This window comes from Pinus tabuliformis, chromosome 8, assembly GCF_031772625.1.
Source record: "Pinus tabuliformis cultivar Carrire ecotype Pingquan chromosome 8, CPIR1, whole genome shotgun sequence".
NCBI lineage: Eukaryota > Viridiplantae > Streptophyta > Pinopsida > Pinales > Pinaceae > Pinus > Pinus tabuliformis.
The window spans coordinates 1,647,845,414-1,647,867,403 of record NC_142294.1 but is presented as its reverse complement, the minus strand read 5'-3'; positions in this window follow the sequence as shown (position 1 = coordinate 1,647,867,403).

Here is a 21,990-nt window from a genome sequence, read left to right as displayed (position 1 = left end):
GTAATTTGCTTTGGAAAAACCATGAGGGTATATTGTTAAACTGCTTGATTGAGAATGAGACTAACAATATCATGAAAGAATTGCATGCAGGTGATTGTGGTGGACACTTGTATTGGAAGTCCACTGTGGATAAAATACTGAGGGCTGGTTACTATTGGCCCACTGTTTTTGCTGATGTCAAAAAATTTACCACTTCATGCCATAAATGCCAAGTGTTTGAGGGAAAGAGAAAGTTACTGCCACTTCCTTTGACGCCTATTACAACAGAGAGACCTTTTCAACAATGGGGTTTGGATTTCATTGGAGAAATTCATCTCTCATCTTCAGGCCAACATAGATGGATTCTAACAGCTACAGACTACTTTACTAAATGGATTGAAGCTGTTCCATGTAGACAAGCAAATGATTCCACTATCATTCAGTTCCTTGAAACCAATATCCTGTCCAGATTTGGTTGTCCTGATAAGATAATAACAGACAATGCTGCTGCCTTCAGATCTAAGAAGATGGTGAATTTCTGCCACAAATTTCACATTACTTTGGGCCACTCTACTGCATACTATCCCCAAGAGAATGGCCTAGCTGAATCATCAAATAAAAGCCTTGTAAACATTATAAAGAAAGTTGTTACACAGTAATTTGTCACTGCCTTCCTGTCAGTCATCCTGCTGTGCCAATCACTAAGCTTCATGCCTTCTGAACTGGCCCAAAAACCCATTTTCCTAAAGTTTTATTCATCAGCGCGTCTGTTTGCAAAATACCCGCGATGACTGGCGCTCCATAGTGTATTCCGCGCGCTGCCATCTCGGAAGGACATCACTTTTCCGCGCTGGTCGCCAGCGCGCGTTTCCCGTGTTCTTCCGCGCTGACATGACTGTCCCAGTTATGTAGACGCGGCGACATCGCGTCAGTTGCCTCATAATCCGCGCTGATCCAGTTTGGGCGAATTTGTTCAAACAACCAGCCTTCCAGATCACTCCAGGCTTGGTTGTTAGCTTTGTGAATGTCGACTCCCTTCTATGGCATGTCTGTTCGACCCTTTGCAACAATTTTCCCTCAAAGATAAGCTCATCCTTCCACCTTTTTAGGAGGCTCCTTCTCCTACATATACTTCCACCATTACCATGAGCAGCTAGTTAGACATAGCTTGGATTGTATAGAGCTTATAGTGCTCAGATTGCTGCTACTATAGGTATTTGGTGTGCTAGGTGTGGAAGTGATTGATTGCTTAGGGAAGGTTGTTTTGTGTTGCTTGTGTGTGAGAGAGAGTTGTTTGTCTTGGGAGAATCATCCTCAAAGGTGAATGCTTGAGATACATGCTGACTGGCCCCTCCTGAGAAGGTTACCGACGTCAGAACATTTGGTTGTACTCTTCTCTATTCTGATTAATAATAGATGACTGCTATTATTGTTCCATTCTCATTTGTACTTGCAATGGTTAAATGTGAATTACATCTTTTCTGACCGATGTATGGTTGCTTTTACTAGATTTCACGCTTGTGTTTGTTTCCTCTTCGTGTGTGCAGGTATCTATTCGCGGAGATCGCGGAGGATTGTGACCAGCCAAAGCGAAGGAGCGAAGGCAACATCTCTTCGTCAAACAACAGCGCTGGAATCCAAGTAGGTGCTCTTTACCTCTTGTTTAATTGTAATTAGGAACATGCATAGCAGCATTGTTTGATTGTTGCTAGACCCTTGCTGGGCTAGTAGGGATCGCCTCTATCCGTAGAGGGGATTTACCTCTCCAACAATTTGGCGACTCCGCTGGGGATCAGCCTTTTTGTCTCTTGAGTCCACTTTTGTGTTTGACTTTGATTGGTCTTTTTTCCGAGATTCTGGGATTGTCTCTCTGCTTATAAACTTTCTGGGTACATCTGGGAAGTGTCTTGATTGTTAGAAGGCTTTTGCTTTTGGTTTGGGAAGTTTTTGCTTTGGCTTTGCTTGTTTTTTATCCTCAGCGCGTTTTAATTCAGAACAGTCGCGCTGACATCGCGCCCCTGTTCCTTTGGTATCCTTTTCATCGCGCCCTTACGTCTAACAGTCGCGCTGACCTCGTTTTTAGAGACAGCGCGCTTTATTCGTGTCCTTCCGCGCTGGCATCGCGTCCCCGCTTCTTTGTGATCTGTGTCATCGCGTCTGTGTGGTTTCTTTCCGCGCTGACCTCGTTTTTCTGAGACAGCGCGCTTTATCCTTGTCCTTCCGCGCTGACGTCGCAAAGTTGCTACAGGGCTCCTCCTGTCAGCGCCGAGTTGCTGAAGGCTACCCGCGCTGGTCCTGTAAAGTCCGTTTTTGACCAAATTAGCCTCCTGAACCTCTTGCTTTGACTATCCCTTCTTCTCTCCACCTGCTTTGTGACTTGCTTTTCACTGTCTGAACTCTGAACTCCTTGATTGCGAAGTCTGGATCCATAGGGTTCCGTTTTTGCTTAGTTTTTGGTTTTGCGAACACCTTCCCTTTTGCTTTCGCTGCTTGGTTTGTGTTTACACTGTCACTTTTTCGATTGCTGAATGGTTTTGAGTCTCTAATTGACTGGTTGTAACTCTCATCCTTCGGGTGTTTGCCATAGGGTATCTAGTGGCCGTGTGTGTGTCAAGCCTTCCGTAGGGATCTTGTTTGCTTGTTTGATCAGCCAACTTCAGATTCGTTTGTGCACTTGTTCAGTGATTGTTGAAGTGCTTTGGGTTGTGTTTCCGAGTGTTTTTCGCTCTCTCCTTGCTTGCAATCCTTGCTTGACTTGCCGAGCTTAGATCACATAGCTCGTGCGGAACTTGATTTTCTCGTCGATTTGGAAATCTTTGTTGGGTGTTTTGGGAACTTTGTGTGCTTTCATTAGGCAATTACATTTTGCTTGGTGTTCTAGTTCCTCCAAATTATTTTAGATGCTTCGTGTCACTGAAAGAAAATCAAACTAGTGGCTTTGCTTTTAAAAATTGAAAAGGAAAAGAATGTTTCATTGATTTGCATTTTCAAAAGAAAAAGTTTCCTTTCCTCGCTTTTAGTTGCATTAGGCTGTTTGATTGATTGATTGTGTTCGTTTTGTTTGATTGAAATCTCTTTACCCTCCTATAGCTAGAATTCATCGAACAAAATGATTCTCTTTGACATGTAGTTTGCATCTAGGTAATTGTGAGAGAACATACGATAGGACCTGAAATCGAAACTTAATCTCAAGATCAACTATAAAATGAACCGAATGAATCTAAAAACGCATTGGAACTAAACGCAAATATCTAGAGGTCTAGGCTAGAGACGTGCTCCGGCGTCGTTAAACCTAGTCACTGTTGTTTCACATTACGGTTGGGTGATCCCTCCTCTTGTGACTCGATAGTGGTCTAGCACGGATTTGAGCTCCCACGTACCGTCGCGTATATAGGGGAGACCCCACTAGGTTATCGACCTTGATCCATAGGAAGCCGAGTCTGCCGCCCTGCGAACCGTAACGCACCGAACACAGCATTCGGGAAGATTGACTGCAGTACGTAAAGTCCTTGGTTCTCATATGATTGCCAAGGTGTATAAGCGGTTTTACGGATTGCTTAGTAAACCCTTTGCCTAGAAGTCTCCAGAGTAGTCACTTTTGATCCTTTTCGGACTCCCTAAATGAAAAGGTGCCAGTGAGCGTCTTGTCACTTCGTGCTCATTAAACATTCGAAGGAGACTAGAGTCATCTTTTGTCCTTTTCTTGACTCTTAAAACATGAAAAGGTCAAGTTGTGTCTGTGCGTCTTAAAGTTTATTCGGCCACGATAACATCACCTGGTTAGATCTTGTGTGCGTTAGCTTGAGTAGGTTTCGTTTTCGTTTGCTATGGCAACTTTTCCGGGATTCACTAACCCAGGTTCCCCCTCTGATGGGAATCCAGGACAATTCCCTCCTCTTGGGAATGTTGGTGCTCCGTATATGGCGACGTTGTCCCTACCAGGGTTAACTGTCGGGTTGCCTGTGTGGTTGTTTTCAACCTCTTTGGTCCCTACCGTATCGGCTATTAGTCCATCAGTCCCTCCACCTGAACAACATCATGTTGATCCTAAGGTGGATCTCTCCCCTTCGACGCCTACTTCTACGCCGTCCTCTTGTACTTCGCCTGGTGAAATTCTCGATGTGAGTAACCAGGTGGCTAAGAAGAAGAAGAGGAGGACCAAGAAGAAGAAGTCCCCTAAGGGAGAGCCTACACACGCAGTCCCCGTCTCAAGTCCAGCTATCCACTCCAGTACACCTGAAGTCGGGTCACCTTCTGCTCCTCCGCGGAAGGTTAAGTTTCCTTGTCAATTATGCAAGGAGGACCATCTTCTTCGTGATTGTCCTGGCATTCCCAGGATCTTAGAAGTATGGTCTCGTGATCCGGCCCACCCCTCATCGTCCACTGAGTCTCACGGTGACGCTGCCTCATCAGTTGGGAATGGCAAGGGAAAAGGGAAGATTCGAATTCCCTGTAGACTTTGTGAAGGCAATCATCCCCTTCACCTTTGTCCACTCATGGATAAAGCCTCCACTGTGTTGGAAAGTCTTGCTGCTCCTCCGAATCCATTTCCCGCTGGTTATCAACGTCTTTCTGCGACTGCAGATCGCGTCCCTGCTGACCAAGAGATTGCTTCAGACTCTTCTCTTGTCCAGCCCCCTCTTCCCGAACCCGGCTGTTCCCAGCCCGTCCTAGACCAGTCATTGGTCGGAAAGAGTGTGGACTCGAGTTCGCCACTCACTCACTCTGTTCCGGAAGAGCAAAATTCCCATGTTCTTCTCGTCTCCTCAGATTCTCCTGAGCTTGATAATGGTTCCCCTATTGTAACCTCTCCGGAGAATTCAGATTCGGTCCTTTCCGAGCAGGGGGGCAACCATATGGTTCCCCCACCAAGTAGTTCGGTCATTTCCTTCGATTGGAGTCATTTGACTGCCCCTCCCCTTCCATCCCATGTGCCTTTCTGGGTCACCGCCTATGCCTGCAATATGGCGTTGCCTGGCACTGTATTGGATGAAGGAGCATCGGTTAGTCTTATGCCCGTTACTACTTGGCAAGCTTTGGGTTCCCCATCGCTTGTACCTGTCGCACCGAATCTCACCGCGTTTGACGGAGGAACGAGTCAGCCATTAGGGATCCTCCCAAAGTTTCCTATTACTTTGGGAGGCAAGACTGTCTATATAGACGTCTCGGTTACCCAAGGTTCTTTAGACTTCAGTCTTCTCCTTGGTCGCGATTATGTGTATGCCATGGGAGCCCTTGTTTCTTCACTTTTCCGTGTGGTTTGTTTTCCACACGATGGAAGAATCGTGACGTTCGATCAATTATCGTTCGTTCGTCCACAAGCCCCTCCGGCGCACTCATCCTTCCCTCCTGGCTTTCATCCACAAGTTGCATCTGCCTCACCGCAAATCAACTACGTGGCCACCTACCCCATGCCCGTACCCAGTGATGACACCATCGTGCATAGTGTCCTGGGGGCATTAGGTCCTGATTTCCAAGATGTCGGCCTTCCCTCCGGAGCCACTTTCTTGGGGGCCTCCACTTCCCGTTCATTATGATGAAGTCTGGTCGGAGCATAGTTCACTTTCCTATGTCAAGCTCCCTAAAAAATGAAATTAGGTCTGGTCGGAGCATAGTTCACTTTCCTATGTCAAGCTCCCTAAAAAATGAAATTAGGTCTGGTCGGAGCATAGTTCCTTTCCGGTGTCAAGCTCCTTAAAAAATGAAACTCGGTGGTGGAGCATAGTTCCTTTCCGGTGTCAAGCTCCTTAAAAAATGAAACTAGGTTTGGTGGAGCATAGTTCCTGATCTTGTGTCAAGCTCGTTAAAAAATGCAACAAGGCTTATGAGGATAGTTCTTTTACTGTGTCAACCTCATTAAAAAATGAAACAACTCCCCTGTCCAAATCGAGTCTTTTGATTCATATCTCGTAAAATACAAGTCGAGTCTTTCATAGATCTCGAAAGTGAAACTTCATTCCATCCACTTTGTTGAATGCAATGAAGCTTGGGGGGCATGTACCTCGATTTGCGTCATTATGCTGGGGGCATGCGAACTTATAACAAGCATAGTTTTTCGTTTCAAGCTTGTGTAAACATGAAACCGAATCCAAGCAGAGTTCTCCATGGTTCAAGCTTGTGTAAAAATGAACCCATACCCGATTTACATCTCGTGATTGCCATTTTTATCCGCTGAATTCTTCTAGATGAGCCTTGGTTGTTTCATTCCATTGCTACCATCTCTTTGGTCGATCATATGCTCTCACTTGGTTGTTTATCCTTTCCTGAGGAACCGCAACGATGAGTGGTTTTGTTAGCCAGCCTCTTGACCATTACATGTTTTGAGCAGTTCCACCATTGCCGGAACCAGTTGCTACCCTTTATACCACTCGTTCCTCTAGGACGAGTCGCCTTTAAGCTCTTTTCTGACTCGTAAAATATGAAAAGATTGCCGAGTATTTTTCCCTTTTTGACTCGTTAAAGAGAATAAAAATGGAGGTCTGCTTTCAGCTCTTTTCTGACCGTTTAAAGATGAAAAGATTGCCGAGTCCCTCTTTCGGCTCATTAAAAGGAACGAGAGGCGGTCGTTTCTAAAGCTCTTTTTCTGACCGTTTAACTTAAAAAGATTGCCAGGTGTTTGTCGTTTCGCGCTCGTTATTGGACCCAAAACGACGTACTTCTGACCGCTTTTTTACTTTTTTGGGTCGAAGTCACTATTCACGAAAAGTACTCCTCGATCATACTGGTCGGGCGGTTCTTTCGGGCATTGTTTTATACTTTTTCGGGCTCGAGAGACACAACTGTACGAAAAAGGACCCCCCTGGAGTCTTCTTTTCTGCTGTCTTTTCAGGCTCTCTAAACAAGAAAAGACGCCGAGTTTTTCCTTTGTCAGGCTCGTTAAACACTTGATGACATCGGACATTGTCAAAATGACACTCTTCAAGCATATGCTATCCCCGTCAAGCTTGTCATCCAAAAATAACCGGGGTACCTGCCAGAAATGGTGGGGAAAATGGAACTGTAATCATAGTCGTGTCGGCAGCATGTCGCTCTTGAACATGGCACTCTTCTGCTTCGTGTCTGGGTGGGACCATCTCATCTTGTTTTTCACTGGCCTCTGTGGGTTTGGGTTATCCTATTCGACCTCTCATCTGCCCATCACCATCATCACTATACCCTTTGCTCATTTGATGTCAAATACTGCCAAACCCGCTACAGTGCCGCCAATATGTTCAAGAGAAGTTGACCTCTGCAATAATACAACCTCATCTGCTATCTCACACAAATCATTTTTCCTCTGTCTCGCGTCGATGATGTGGGAAACATTATGGCCCACCTTCGATCAAGGTCACTTCCTGTCGACTTCAGCTCATTATCCAGGAAGGTGACTTAGAGACTCCCTTCAGGTGCCTTAGAGCCTGCATGCCTCAATGGCAGGTTCTTCGTGTTCGACGTGAGGTTTTCATCATTGGCCTCTGATCGGATGATTCTGCGGGTGTTCGACACCAGCTCATTGATTCACACGCCGCGGATTGTACCTATAGTACCTTGAGGGCCATTGTCATTATTGGTGGTACCTCTCGCGTCTGTTAACGGTTTTCATCATTGACCGGTAATCAGACGATGTTCATGCATGTTCGACTTCAACCCATATATTCACATGCTTGAACTTGTACTTGTTCGGATCGGGACGGAGCGCAAGACCCTGGATCCCTGTCTGTTATGGTCCAGGTTGCGATTTTGTGGATGATCATTACATGACTCATTGATGGATGGCTGCGCCCATACCTGAGTCGTCATGGATGGCTGCGACCATACCTTATCATTATTATGGTCTCTTTAGCTGGGTGGCTGCGTCCATTCCAACAGACCTTTTCGCATGTCTTTTTGGATGGCTCCGCCCATGCCTAGACTGCATGTACTTGATTATCAGAGATATCTCGGTCCTTCCTGGTGGTGTTCCAGTTCGGCGTGTGTTGTAAAGCATTTCACCCCTCCCACTCTCTCGGTCTTCATGCTTTAGGGGGCATCTGTCACACAGTAATTTGTCACTGCCTTCCTGTCAGTCATCCTGCTGTGCCAATCACTAAGCTTCATGCCTTCTGAACTGGCCCAAAAACCCATTTTCCTAAAGTTTTATTCATCAGCGTGTCTGTTTGCAAAATACCCGCGATGACTGGCGCTCCATAGTGTATTCCGCGCGCTGCCAGCTCGGAAGGACATCACTTTTCCGCGCTAGTCGCCAGCACGCGTTTCCCGTGTTCTTCCGCGCTGACATGACTGTCCCAGTTATGTAGACGCGGCGACATCGCGTCAGTTGCCTCATAATCCGCGCTGATCCAGTTTGGGTGAATTTGTTCAAACAGCCAGCCTTCTAGATCACTCCAGGCTTGGTTGTTAGCTTTGTGAATGTCGACTCCCTTCTATGGCATGTCTGTTCGACCCTTTGCAACAATTTTCCCTCAAAGATAAGCTCATCCTTCCACCTTTTTAGGAGGCTCCTTCTCCTACATATACTTCCACCATTACCATGAGCAGCTAGTTAGACATAGCTTGGATTGTATAGAGCTTATAGTGCTCAGATTGCTGCTACTATAGGTATTTGGTGTGCTAGGTGTGGAAGTGATTGATTGCTTAGGGAAGGTTGTTTTGTGTTGCTTGTGTGTGAGAGAGAGTTGTTTGTCTTGGGAGAATCATCCTCAAAGGTGAATGCTTGAGATACATGCTGACTGGCCCCTCCTGAGAAGGTTACCGACGTCAGAACATTTGGTTGTACTCTTCTCTATTCTGATTAATAATAGATGACTGCTATTATTGTTCCATTCTCATTTGTACTTGCAATGGTTAAATGTGAATTACATCTTTTCTGACCGATGTATGGTTGCTTTTACTAGATTTCACGCTTGTGTTTGTTTCCTCTTCGTGTGTGCAGGTATCTATTCGCGGAGATCGCGGAGGATTGTGACCAGCGAAAGCGAAGGAGCGAAGGCAACATCTCTTCGTCAAACAACAGCGCTGGAATCCAAGTAGGTGCTCTTTACCTCTTGTTTAATTGTAATTAGGAACATGCATAGCAGCATTGTTTGATTGTTGCTAGACCCTTGCTGGGCTAGTAGGGATCGCCTCTATCCGTAGAGGGGATTTACCTCTCCAACAAAAGTGTTGGAAGAAAATAAGAAGAATTGGCATAAGAAGCTGGTCAATGCCTTATGGGCAGATAGACTAACAACCAAGAGATCAATTGGGGTCAGCCCATATGAGTTAGTCTATGGATTATAAGCCAAATTCCCTTCATCACTAGGGGTTCCTCTTATAAAACTATTCAAGAAAGTCAAGCTGAGCCCAATGACATGCAAAGAAGGATCAATCAAATAATATGCTTGCAGCAAACTAGAGACCAAGTTTACAGCAGAGTTCAAGTTTTACAAGAAAAGTTAAAGAAAGCTTTTGATAGAAGGACTAAGGCAGAAGATTTCAACATTGGAGACAAAGTCCTCAAGTGGGATTCAAGAAGAGAAGATAAGGGCAAACATGGAAAATTTGATTCCCTTTGGAGAGGACCATTTGCTGTTCAAGCAGTACAAGGAAACAATACTTATTTCCTTAAAAGTCTTGATGAAGCTGATTTGGATGAAGGTCCTGTGAATGGCAGGATGCTAAAGCACTATTTTGACTACCATCCATGAGTGCAGCCTAAGTTTCCCTTGTACATATTCAGCTGTATATATTACTTTCTGTTAACATGTAAAAATGCAGTTTCCCAAGTTTGTGAATTATCAACGAAAGGCAAATAATTTCAGAGATTTACTAAGATGGCAAGAGCACAATTTTGGGATTTCAAAGAGCAATACTCCAAGTTTTGATAAGAGAAGTCAAGGGCCAAGGCATTTTGACCTGCTGTTCTTGGTCTTTCAAATGGAAAAACCATCCCCATGTGGAGCCACTATTAGCTACCTATACCAATAGGTTTCATATTTCATGATTGGAAAAGAAAGTTCCAAATATGCTCTGCTTTGATGATGCAAAGATCCCATATTTTCAAGGAAAGACAGGGAGGGCAGCCAACATACAGGTACAAGCTCCTTTCAGCAGGAGCAAGGATTACCACTTGGTTTGGAGGTGTCCTCCTCCTCTCAGCAGAGCAAGAAGCCCAAAAGCACTAAGGCTTCTTTCAAGCAAATAAAGGCACAGAATGACTTGCTGAGGGTGGAGGTCTACAAACAATTTCTAAATGCAACACCAGCCCAGCAAGAAAGGATAATGTCTGTATATGACATTCAAGAGGAGAAAATGATCCTCAGTCATTTCAAACCTACAGTGCCCCAACCAAAATCAGCTGCAGATTTTGTAAAGACAAGGGTGGAGGTCAGGGCAAAAGACATCCATCCCATGGACAAAATTGAACTCCACAAGCAAACTGGAGAGATGGTTTATGCAACCTTGGTGGACAGGGCAACCATGGCCCATGAACTAAAAGAGTCACTGAAAAATACCAACATTAAGTTGGATTTTGAAAGAATGTCCTCCCTAGCCAAAGATAACATAATAAAATCACTTGAGGACATCATTATCGACCTAGGACATGATCCTAGCGATCCAAAGGGTGTAAAGGCCCTTATGAAGAAAAAGGAGGATGACCTCAATGCATTAAAGAAGAGGTTGAAGCTGCTGCCCACAGAACACCCTCAAACAGCAGAGCTACAAAAGGAAAAGCAGGTCGATGAGCAACTGGACCTCATAATGCAGCTAAACCAGAAGGTCCTCGATTTGGAGAAAGAGCTTGAAGGGGCATTACAAGATAAACAGGGAGAATCCACATCCCAAGCTCCTCCAACTACTTCAACCACGGCAACAACTACAGAGGCAGCAGTGGCTTCCACAACAGATGCAACAGCAGCAACAACAACTCCAGATTCCAGCACAAGCGTGGAAGAATTGACTAAGGTCATCAAAGAAATGGAGCTCCAGGAAAATGAGATAAAAAAGGCCAAGGAAAAATTGGCAGAACTGGATGCCAAATATGATAAATCAAAAATGACGGTGGCAGAACAAGGCAGAGAAATAAAGGCCCTAAAAGAAAAGATAAAGGCCTTAGAGAAAGAGCTAAATCTAGAAAGTGCCATGGCTGAAATAAAAAGAATTCTATGGGCCAAAATTGGCCAATCCATCACTAAACAATGGAGGTCAATTAAAACTATACATGAGCAAATGGATTTAATTGGCCAAGCACAGACAGAGATTCAGAGGGCCAAAACAGTGCTGGGAGACAGACCAGAGCAGGCCAATAGAATGATAGACTTCTTGAATAGGCAAGAAAAAGAGGAACTAGCAGCCATCGGCATTGTCAACAGAACAGAGGCCGTCCTCACAGCTAAAAAGGTGCTAACTCTCAGAAATTATGTACAAACTGTGGAGAGAAAATGCTATGAAATTCAGGCTGAGGTGGACGAGTATAAACTCAAAATGGGAGCACTGCAAGCAAAGGGACTGCCCAGCCTACTAAGCGGTGCAGGAAGACTGATCTCCCGAGACCAATTTACCAACAGGATGGCAACTTATATTGAAAATAAAATCACTGCATCTGGCAGTACTTCTGAGGAAACAGGGCCTCCAACAGGACAAAGCCTATACAATAAACTTGAAGGTCTGTTTTTTATTGAAAATGAGGTAAATCACCTTTTTGAAATTCCTCCAAATTTTTACAGATATAAAGAAGCCGATGAAACTTTAATAAAGATTCGAAGACATCAAATGCCTAAGGAAGATTGGTGGCAGGCAATGCTTCAAATGTTGCCACGATAGCCTCAGTTGCTCGGTCACTGCCAGCTCCAACTCACTACAAGACAAACAGCAAAATAAAGTCAGTATTTAAGGCAGCTGAAAGGTGACTCAGCACATGGACAACGACAGTTAGCCCAAAGGATAAGAAAATACGCAAATTTTGGATAGCGTATCCTCAGCTGACTCCAACAGCCACCAAGTCAACAGTTTCTGACTATTTTGGACAGCTAAAGCACTGAAGAGTTACTACAGCATTAAATTTCTCAGCTACAATGCTCCAGGAGTTGGCATAACATTAATGAGCCATTAACTCACTTCCTTGATATTTTCTTATGTAAATTTTGTATATATACCTCCCCTAATAACGTATGAGGGGTTGGTGATTTTCACTCTGAGGCAATTGTATTGTATACTTTCAGATTATCTAATGCAAAGGGCTGGGCTAGCTTAGTGATTTCCTGAAATTTTGATGTCTTGCTGATCCATGCGTGCTGTTGCAGAATTCTCGTGCTGTCTGATGGAATAATAAGTTTTCCTCAATCTCTGTTTTGTCTTCTTATGTTTATTAAATCATACTCATGTTACACCAGTCTAGCAGTATAGAAAAAGAATAGTGCAAGACATGTTTGGTTACACCTTGTGCTCAATCTTTACTGCTGTAAATGTTTTCTTCAAAAATTAATCATGTACATGAATTCTTGACTGCTCATGTTTTCATTAATTTTATAAATATGAATGTTATATAGAAATTCTTCACTGCTTCTAAATAACATTCCCACTGTTTCTCCATATCAGTTAGTTGAAAAATTCTTAATTGCTTTTCATAGCCTGGTCACGTCACACTTAATCTCAGTTTCAAAACATTGTTTCTCAGACACTTATCCAGCTCTGCAGCACCACTATTGTATCAACGCAACACACCAAACAACTAAAGGACCACTGACTCCATGCCCAATGGCTTAGAACACTCTAGTGAGCACAAATATATCTTGACTGAAATCATCATCCAACAAAGTCCAAAAACAAACCTTGAGCATCATAGCTAGCCTAAAACCTTCACAAAACAGAGACAAACCTTAAAGAGAGAGCCCTCTCTGATTACAGTTGGGCTAGAAACTGTAATCCAAAGATTGGTTAGTGGTTACCCCGGCCGTATTCCCTTGGGAGTCAAAGGGAACAACCTGGGTGTTAACATAATTGGCGACTCCGCTGGGGAACGCATATTTTTCAACTGTTGTCTGTCCATAGACAGTGGTTCTAAAATCTTGAGCAGTCCCTTAAAACAATTCCAAAAATATCCTGAAAATTCCCAAAAAAGAAGTTCAAAAGTCAGAAGCTGGCTCCTAAAAGGAAAACAAGGCACACTAGGTCAAATCCTGACTCAAATCCTCCTCCTGTTTTCAATAACCCCAATTTGATCCATAAAACTCACAAAATCCAAGAGGAATGGGAGCAGTCTCCTGAATCCAGCCCTGAGACAGTTTAGCATAGTTTTATCCCCACCCCTGCTAAACCTACTATTCACCTCCATACCACTCATTCATCCCCTTCTTCATCATCCACTTCAAAAAATATAAGCAACACCTAATACACAAACTGCCATTGTCGTTCCTGTTGTTCCTGTTGTTCCAGTTGTCCCACTCATCCCACCAAACATGGCAAATCGTTATGCACCCCTCCAGCTGCCTAACAATCCTGGGGCCATGCCTCAGGATTACCAGGGTAAAATAACTTATTTTGATGGAACCAATACATACACTGCCTTACAGCATACTAAGAAAATGCAAGACTACTTTGAAAACTATGAGATAGATGATGATGATGTAAGGATGAAAATTTTTGTACAAAGTCTCACAGGTGAAGTGAGAACATGGTTCAGAGCACTGGCTGCAAATTCTATAGCTAATTCAGCTGCCCTTTATCAGTCCTTCCTAAACAGATGGGAGAAGAAAAAGGACCCTCTGCACATTCTTTTTGAATATGACACCATAAAGAGGGGTCCACAAGAAACTGTTTCGGACTATTGCACTAGATTCAACTCTGTCTACGGTGCCATTCCTCAAAACCTTGGACCACCACCTGATCTAGCATTAATTAAGTTCCCTGATGGATTTGATGCTGATATGGCATATCAACTGAGAGAAAGAGCCCCTGCTACTTTGGCAGACATGCAAGACATAGCAGTAAGTGTAGAAGCAAATTTGATTGCCAAAAGAAATAGGGCGAGAACTGAAAGAAGAACTACATTTAAAGAAGAACCCTCAGCATTTGAGCAGAAGTTAGATGCAATCATTAAAGGTATGGATAGACTTGGGGACAGAGTGGAAACCATAGAAAGAAAGTCATCATGGGAAGGGAAAACAAGCAATGTGAGAAACCAAAACTTTAGAAAAACTCAAAACCCCAATGTTGGAAGGACTGATCCTGACCAACATGTCAGACCCCCTTTCCAAGAGAATTATGCGGAGGCTTCTACATCAAGTGAACCCAATGAAGACCCTCACATTAATCTAATGGGTTTGGATGGTGAAAATCAAGTCTTTTTAACACAGAAAGATCATGAAGATGATGACATCAGACAATTCCAAACCAGATCAGGTGAGTCATTTGATTTCAAACAGGGATAGGACACAACTGTTTATGAAGTTCACAAGCAATATAAATTGAGGAGTAGAACAATAAATGTGACACAACCTGACAAAACAAAGGATACCCCACAACCTAAAAAATCTATTGTCACAGAACCAAGTGACAAAACTGGTCCAATTACAGATGAGATAACAGTTGAGGAAATAACTGAAATACCTCCCTCTAAACAGCAACCAGTAGATACAACACCCTTCCAACATAACCCAAGCAACATTTCTCAAAAGACAAGTAAAAAGGATAAGCCCCAAGATCAAAAAGAGAATCAGGAGGAAGGCATCAAGGATTCCATTGAAAAGGAAAGGGCTATTAACCAAAATACTAAGACTCAATCTGAAAAACCTTTTGACTTAGAAGCTGAAATTGGAAAACTGAAGATAGCCATTCCTCTTTCAGAGTTGGCCAAACATAACATCTATAAACAACAAATCAAGAAATCCCTTCAACTCAATCACAACAAAGATGATGTTAATGTGTTGGATGATACTCCAGAACTACTTTTCGGCCCAGAGGTTGATGGAAAGACAACAGTTACAGGAATTACCTTTTTATGTCAGTCTGCATGTTCATGATAAGGTATTACACAATGCAATGTTTGACTCTGGCGCTTCTCACAACCTGATGCCCAAATCTGTCATGGAAAGATTAAATCTGGATATTACAAGACCCTATAAGGACCTATTTTCATTTGACTCCAACCAAGTTAAGTGTTTAGGTCTGATAAAAGATCTTTGTGTGTCACTTGTCCAATACCCCAATAAGACAATCTTGATGGATGTTGTAGTTGCTGATATCCCACCCAAGTATGGAATGCTGTTATCTAGATCATGGGGGGCTAAACTTCAAGGTTCCCTGCAGTTAGACATGTCATATGCCACTATCTCTGTCTTTGGGCAACCAAAGAGACTATACAGAGAAACACTCATGAAATACATGGTCAGCAGTGAAGAAAAACCTCAAAATTTTCCCATATATGCTGTCCATTCTGATATAGATTCATATATTCTCTTCAATGATAATTCAGGACCTAAAAATGATGATGAATCCAAGACACTCAAACAAGATCAGGACATTAATGAACAAGCTGCTGCTCTAGAAATCAAGCTGATCCAATCAAGTGATGAGACTGTCCTAAAGGACAAACTAAATGAAAAACCAAAACTGCAACTCACAATTCCAGATTACAGAGAAGCTATTAAGTCTCCCCTAGAACAAGAGATCCTATGGTTCCTTGAATTTGATGGGTTAGTTAACAAATTAGGGGCAGGAGCTGGAGTTTGGATACATAACAAGCAGAAAAATCATGCAGAAGGTCGTGCCTATAGGCTAAATTTCAGATGCACTAATAACATGGCAGAATATGAAGCTCTTCTACTAGGCCTCAAACTAGTAAAATCACTACAAGCCATAAGAATTTCAATCATGGGAGATTCAGACTTAATTATCCAACAAGTAAAGGGGAATTTTGTCACTAATGACAAAAGGTTGAGATCTTATAGGTCTGCTGCTGCTGAAATACTAAACTCCTTCCCTGAATTTCAAATCAGCAAAATCTCTAGAACCCATAATCTTCACGCTCACAGTTTGGCCACATTTGCAAGTACCTGCAAACTACCCTTTGAACCAAGCCATTGTTTTACAGCTGAGGTAAAACACAGACCTTCTGTCCCAAACAACGTTAAAGATTGGCAAGTGTTTGAAGATGATACACAAATAAATAACTTCTTGACCTTACAACAAGAATTTGCAGGGTTAAACATTGACACCGAGGGAGCAAGTCAATCACAAATACTTAATGAACAGAACCTCAATCCAATATCACCCAAAACAGCTAACCAAATCCTACATCCAACAATTTTTAACAAAGATAACATACAAGAAATTCAACAAATCAGTTGTGAAGAAGTAGCTGGTGCAGAGGTTGAAATCATAGAGCTGAAAGAAAATTTTCTTCCAACAGGCCTAACTCCATTGGAGGACATTTTTGACTCAAATGATATACCTAGAAAACCAAAGATGCAACCCCTTAATGCTGCCGTTGAGGAATGCAACATTGGAACTATTGAGAAGCCCAAAATAATAAAATTGTCTGCATCCTTACCTCCTGATCAAAAACCCAAATACATTGACCTCTTCAAAGAGTTTCAGGATGTCTTTGCATGGGGTTATGAGGATTTAAAATCCTATGACACCTCTGTTATCCAGCATACTATCCCTCTCAAGCCTAATCAAAAGCCATTCAAGCAGAAACTGAGAAGGATAAATCCCATGCTTCTGCCTTCAATTGAAAAAGAGCTGCAAAAAATGTTTAAAGCTGGCATCATAGCACCAATCAGATTTTCTGATTGGATTTCAAATTTGGTGCCCACTAGAAAGAAAACTGGTGAGATAAGACTTTGTGTTGATCTTAGTAATCTAAACCAAGTATCCCTCAAAGACAATTATCCCTTACCTAAAATAGATCACATTCTCCAAAGAGTGGTAGGGGCTTCAAGGATCTCATTACTGGATGGATTCTCAGGCTTTAATCAAATCCTAGTGCACCTTGATGATCAAGACAAAACTGCATTCACAACCCCATGGGGAACTTTCAAATATGTAAAAATGCCTTTTGGATTGAAAAATGCAGGGGCGACATTTCAAAGAGCAATGGATATTGCTTTTGCCAAAGAGATCCATGACTTTCTTGTCATTTATTTGGATGACCTCACACCTTTCTCAAAATCTGACCGAGAACACTTGAAGCACTTGAGGTAGATCTTCTTAACATGTAGGAAATATGGAATTTCCTTGAATCCCAAGAAATCTCTATTTGGTACTCTTCTTGTAGGCTGCCATAATGGCCATCTTCGATAATCTCTTGACGACCACAATACACAGTTGTTTCCATGCTTGGTAGAAGGAAGGTCTGGCATGTAATCCATGGATATGGATTCCCAAGGTCGACTAAGGGTAGGTAGCGGAGTATAGAGGCCTTGCTTCATGATGGTTAGTTTGGCAATGGCGTAGGCAGTGTAGGATCTGATGTACTTCCTGACATCCTGTTGAAGATTCGCCCAATAGAAATACTTCTGCAGTACTGCCAATGTTTTCTTGACATTCCTAGTGGCTAGTTTTAGTGCACTTCCCAAATCATCTTTGCACACTCGCTTGAAGGAACACAAAGGTGTCCCCAGTGGCATAACAGAGCATCTTGGAGGTGAAAATCAAGAACTTGTTGACCCTCCAAGAGTGTATGGTATGTGTGGCCGAATTCTGGGTCACTTTTGTAGAGAAGGAGTCAATCAGAAGTCTCGTGCCCATAAGAGTTGAGCATGGTGGTTAACACCATGATCGGTGGTCAGCTGAGGTAGTCTGCAACATTATTTGTGTTGCCCTTCTTGTACTTGATATTCAAATGGAATTGTTGCAGGTATGTGGACCACCTTTTATAGCGATCACTCTGAAACTTCCCTTGTGTCTGTATGAACTGCATGGGTCGGTGGTCTGTGTGGATGACCATTTCCTTCCCCAAAATGTAATGCTTCCATTATCGGCAAGCCTACACAATGGAATACATATCTTTTTCATAAGTGGGATGCTTCCGGACTATGTCTAAAAGTGTCTCACTGTGATATGCCACTGGATGCCCCTGTTAAGTAAGGACTGCCCCAATAACATAGTTAGAGGCATCTGTCTCGATCTCAAATGGTTATTGCAAGTCTTGTAATGTGAGCACTAATGCATATCAGAGGCGATGTTTCAACTCTGTAAATGCCTTATGTTGAGATTCAGACCAAAATAATTTTTCTTTTTCTCCTCCTTTGGTGACTTGACTCAAGGGTGAAGTGATATGAGAGAACCCCAACACGAACCTGCGGTATAAATTGGCAAGACCCAGAAAGTTGCGGAGCTCTATCAGAGTGGTTGGGGTTGAGCAATTCCAAATGAATTGGATCTTGGCTGGATCCACATGTAGCCCCTGTTCATCAATAATGTATCCCAGATATTGAACCTAGGTCATGCCAAAAGTGCATTTCTCCAAATTAGCACACAACTTGTGTTGCCACAGTGTTTGGAGAACTTGCCAGATGTGGTGGAGGTGCTCTTCCAAACTCTGGCTGAAGATCAGGATGTAATCTAAGTATACCACTACAAATGAGTTGGTGAATGGCTACAAGATGTCTTCCATCAACCTCATGAAGGTTGCAGTAGAATTTGTCAACCCGAAAGGCATAACCAACCATTCGAAAAGGCCCTCATTGGCTTTGAAGGTAGTCTTCCACACATTAGAGGGTTTGATTGGTACCTAGTGATATTCGGACTTCAAGTCGATCTTTTTGAAGTATTTTTCCCCCTTGACTTGGTCAAAAGATCATCAATCTGTGGGATCGAGTACCTATTCCAGACAATTATATTGTTCAATGCCCGATAGTCAATACAGAGTCTCCAAGTCCCATCCTTTTCCTGTACCAACACGATCAGGCTCCCACAAGGTGATGAACTCGGTTGAATGTGACCTTTCTGCAAAAAATCTTGAATTTTCCTTGTTTTCATCTCTCTCCAGTACGAAGCACCGATAGATTGGTCCATTAGGTAACAATAAACCTGGGATCAGATCGATGGAGTGCTTGACCTGACAGTGCAAAGGCATCCATGCGGGATAGGTGAATATGTCCTCATACTCCTCCACGACCTTGTCCATTTGTTGTTGTTGTGCTGAGGGGTCTTGGCTGGAGGTTGTGGCCACCGTCTTCTTCTTTCCTTGAGGGTGTATCATTAGGAAGAAAATTTCCCGAATTTGGAAAAAAGCTTATTGCATTGTTTTGGAGTAACTAGAGAGATGTTGGTAGGCAGTGCTACCTTCGGTATCCTGTACAACTTATTTTCCAATGTAACAATAACAGCGTGAGGCCTTGACTCATACACAACATGTCGCTTCCACAAGTATGGTTGACCTAATAATACATCACAAACATCAAGGGGAGAAATGTCACATAATACCTCATCTGTGAATGGCTTGATGTTGTATGGAAAGAGGCATTGTTGGATCACCTGTAGATCCTGTCCTTGGTGAAGCCACCCAATGGTGTACAGTTGTGGGTGTGTTATGGTCGGTAAGCCTAGCTACTTCACTACCTTTGTTGCAATGTGGTTCTTTTGGCTCCCGCTGTCGACAGTGAACTATAGCAGGGAACCCTTTACCCACATCTGGGTGTGGAAGAGATGCTCCTCCTCCTCTAGATCTTCGGGTTCCTCCTCTTGGATATTTGTGGTGGCGATGGTGGCGTTGGGCTCGGCATCAATATTCTGCTTCCCTTTGTCATTCCCCTTGTTGGGTTCTAACTCAGAGTCGGAACATGCATTTGAATCTAAAGCCTTCAGCTCGGCCACCAATGACTTCTTGGCCCGACACTCACTTGTGTTGTTGGTGGAGCTCTTATGGAGCTCACACCCCTTTCCCGAGTCCTTCTTTGGCTTCGTAGTGTTATCCTTTTCTTGTGGCTTTGGTGGGTTGTCTTGGTCCGTCCTGCCTTAGATTTGTCCTTTTTTCTGCGGTTTGGGGTACCTTTTCCTTGCTTCGAATTCATGAATCCAAAGTCTCGCTTCTCCTATTTAACTTCTGCTCAATCTTGACAGCCTATCGGTTTGTCGTGCCAAGTGAGGAGATGTCCAAGAACTCCATCTCGCCTTGGATGTATCTGTGTACGCAGCCACAATTTTTGAGCACCAAATGTTTCTCAGAATCCTTGATGCCCAACTTCGTGCGAAGGGTATGAAAAACATTGGTAAACTCTGGCACATCTTGGTCCCTTCCCTACCACAGTGTGGTCCACTTTATGTATTTGTCCTCATAGCTCCCGACAGGGTAGTACTGCTCCTTGATGGCCTCCCGGAATGAATTCCAAGCGGGAACAACTGAAAACAATGAGGTTGTACTTTCATCCTTCTGATCACAATAGGTTTTCCACCAGTCCTTGTCGTGGGGGATGGCTTTGAGATGAGAAAAAGTAATCTTTTCCTGGCTAGAAAAATCATGAACAAAAAAATATCCTTCTAGCAAATTCAACCATTTATCTACAACGTCTGCATCTATTTGGCCCTCAAATATGGGAATGTCAAAGTTTACTTGTACCTTAAAAGGTGTGGAGCCTCCAGAGTGGATGTTGGATGTGGATGCGTCGTCGGTGGGCAACCATTGAAGGATCTGGGCAAAGTTATCCATCATCGCGTTCCTTTGTTTCTCGAGGGCCTCCTCAAGCAATATTTTGATAGGATCTCTTCTCCCTCATCTTTCTTTTCTTCCCCCATGGGATGCCGTCGAGATTTACGAGGCTCCTCTTGTAAAGATTCGATCAGTTCGAGCCCTAACTCCTTATATCCTGACTTCGTTTGGGACATGAAAAGAAAAATAAAGAAAGAGCAGACCCCTATGATACCACTGATTAGAATTTAAATAGGAACGCAACAAATTACAGATATAACCATAAATACAAAGATGCAACAGAAATAAAACTTCTTTTCATTAATATCAAATAATGAAATATGCTTACAAACAGAATGGAAATGAGACTAAATCGAGCGATGGTAGCTTATTTCTAAGAAGAGATGTGGTGGCTACATGCCTCTGAATGAAGTTACAATCAGGCTCAAGGGCCTTTTTATTATTGAACGATAAGAGAAAACCCTAAACAACCAAAACCCTAACCCGAGGAGATGTAACACTAAGGGTTTATGGGCCCCGTTGGGTTAGTTGGGTAGTGAACTTCCTGGGGTCGTAACTTGGTCATATTATCTCCATTTGATGCGCATGATACCTTGTTGGAAAAAAACAAACAAACAAACATTAAAAAAACATTAAAAAAAAGATAAAAAAAAAACAAAACAAAAAACAAAAACAAAAATGAAAGAGAAATGGTGATGATCCAAGTAGAATAGGCAGGTGGCCACCAATATCCATCTAGATCAGTTCCCAAGTATTTTTGTGTTTTTCAGTTGATGCGATAGGAAGTAGGTATTTTTAGAAATGTTGATATTATTATTGAATTTATAGAAACTTCAATCAATAGAGTGGCTAAGGAACATACGGTGACACTCAAAATTTAGAAGCCAAGGACGTCGATTGTACTTTCTTTAGAGGAGGATATTCGCTAGGGTTTTCCTATGGTGTAAGAGAAGGGAATCCTCCTATCTATGGGGTCAATGTGGTCTTGTTCCTTTCTTACTGTCATTATTTTTATGTTAGATATGTCATGGGTAGGTGTTGGGTAGGGTCCCCCTAGGTCAAAGTTTTGTAAAGAACTCGCATTTTGAGTGGAAAGCGCTTCCGTAGTGTTTTCGGAGTCATAGGGGATTTAAGGCGGGTCAAAGCCCCTTATTTTGTAAATGGATGGGATTAATTTGAATGTTTTAAGTTTTGCCCATGGTTTGCGAACCATGGTATTGTAAGGGAAAAGGATATATAAATGGTTGTCTTAGTAAGTCAAAGGCATTCATCATATTTGGATCGTTTGAGTATGTATTATTATATTTTTTTTGTTAGAGAAAAGCAGAAGGCTCTTGCAGCTGTGTGCGCGAAGACCTTGGTAAGTGTGTAGCCATGTGCATAGGCCCCTGCAGCTGTGC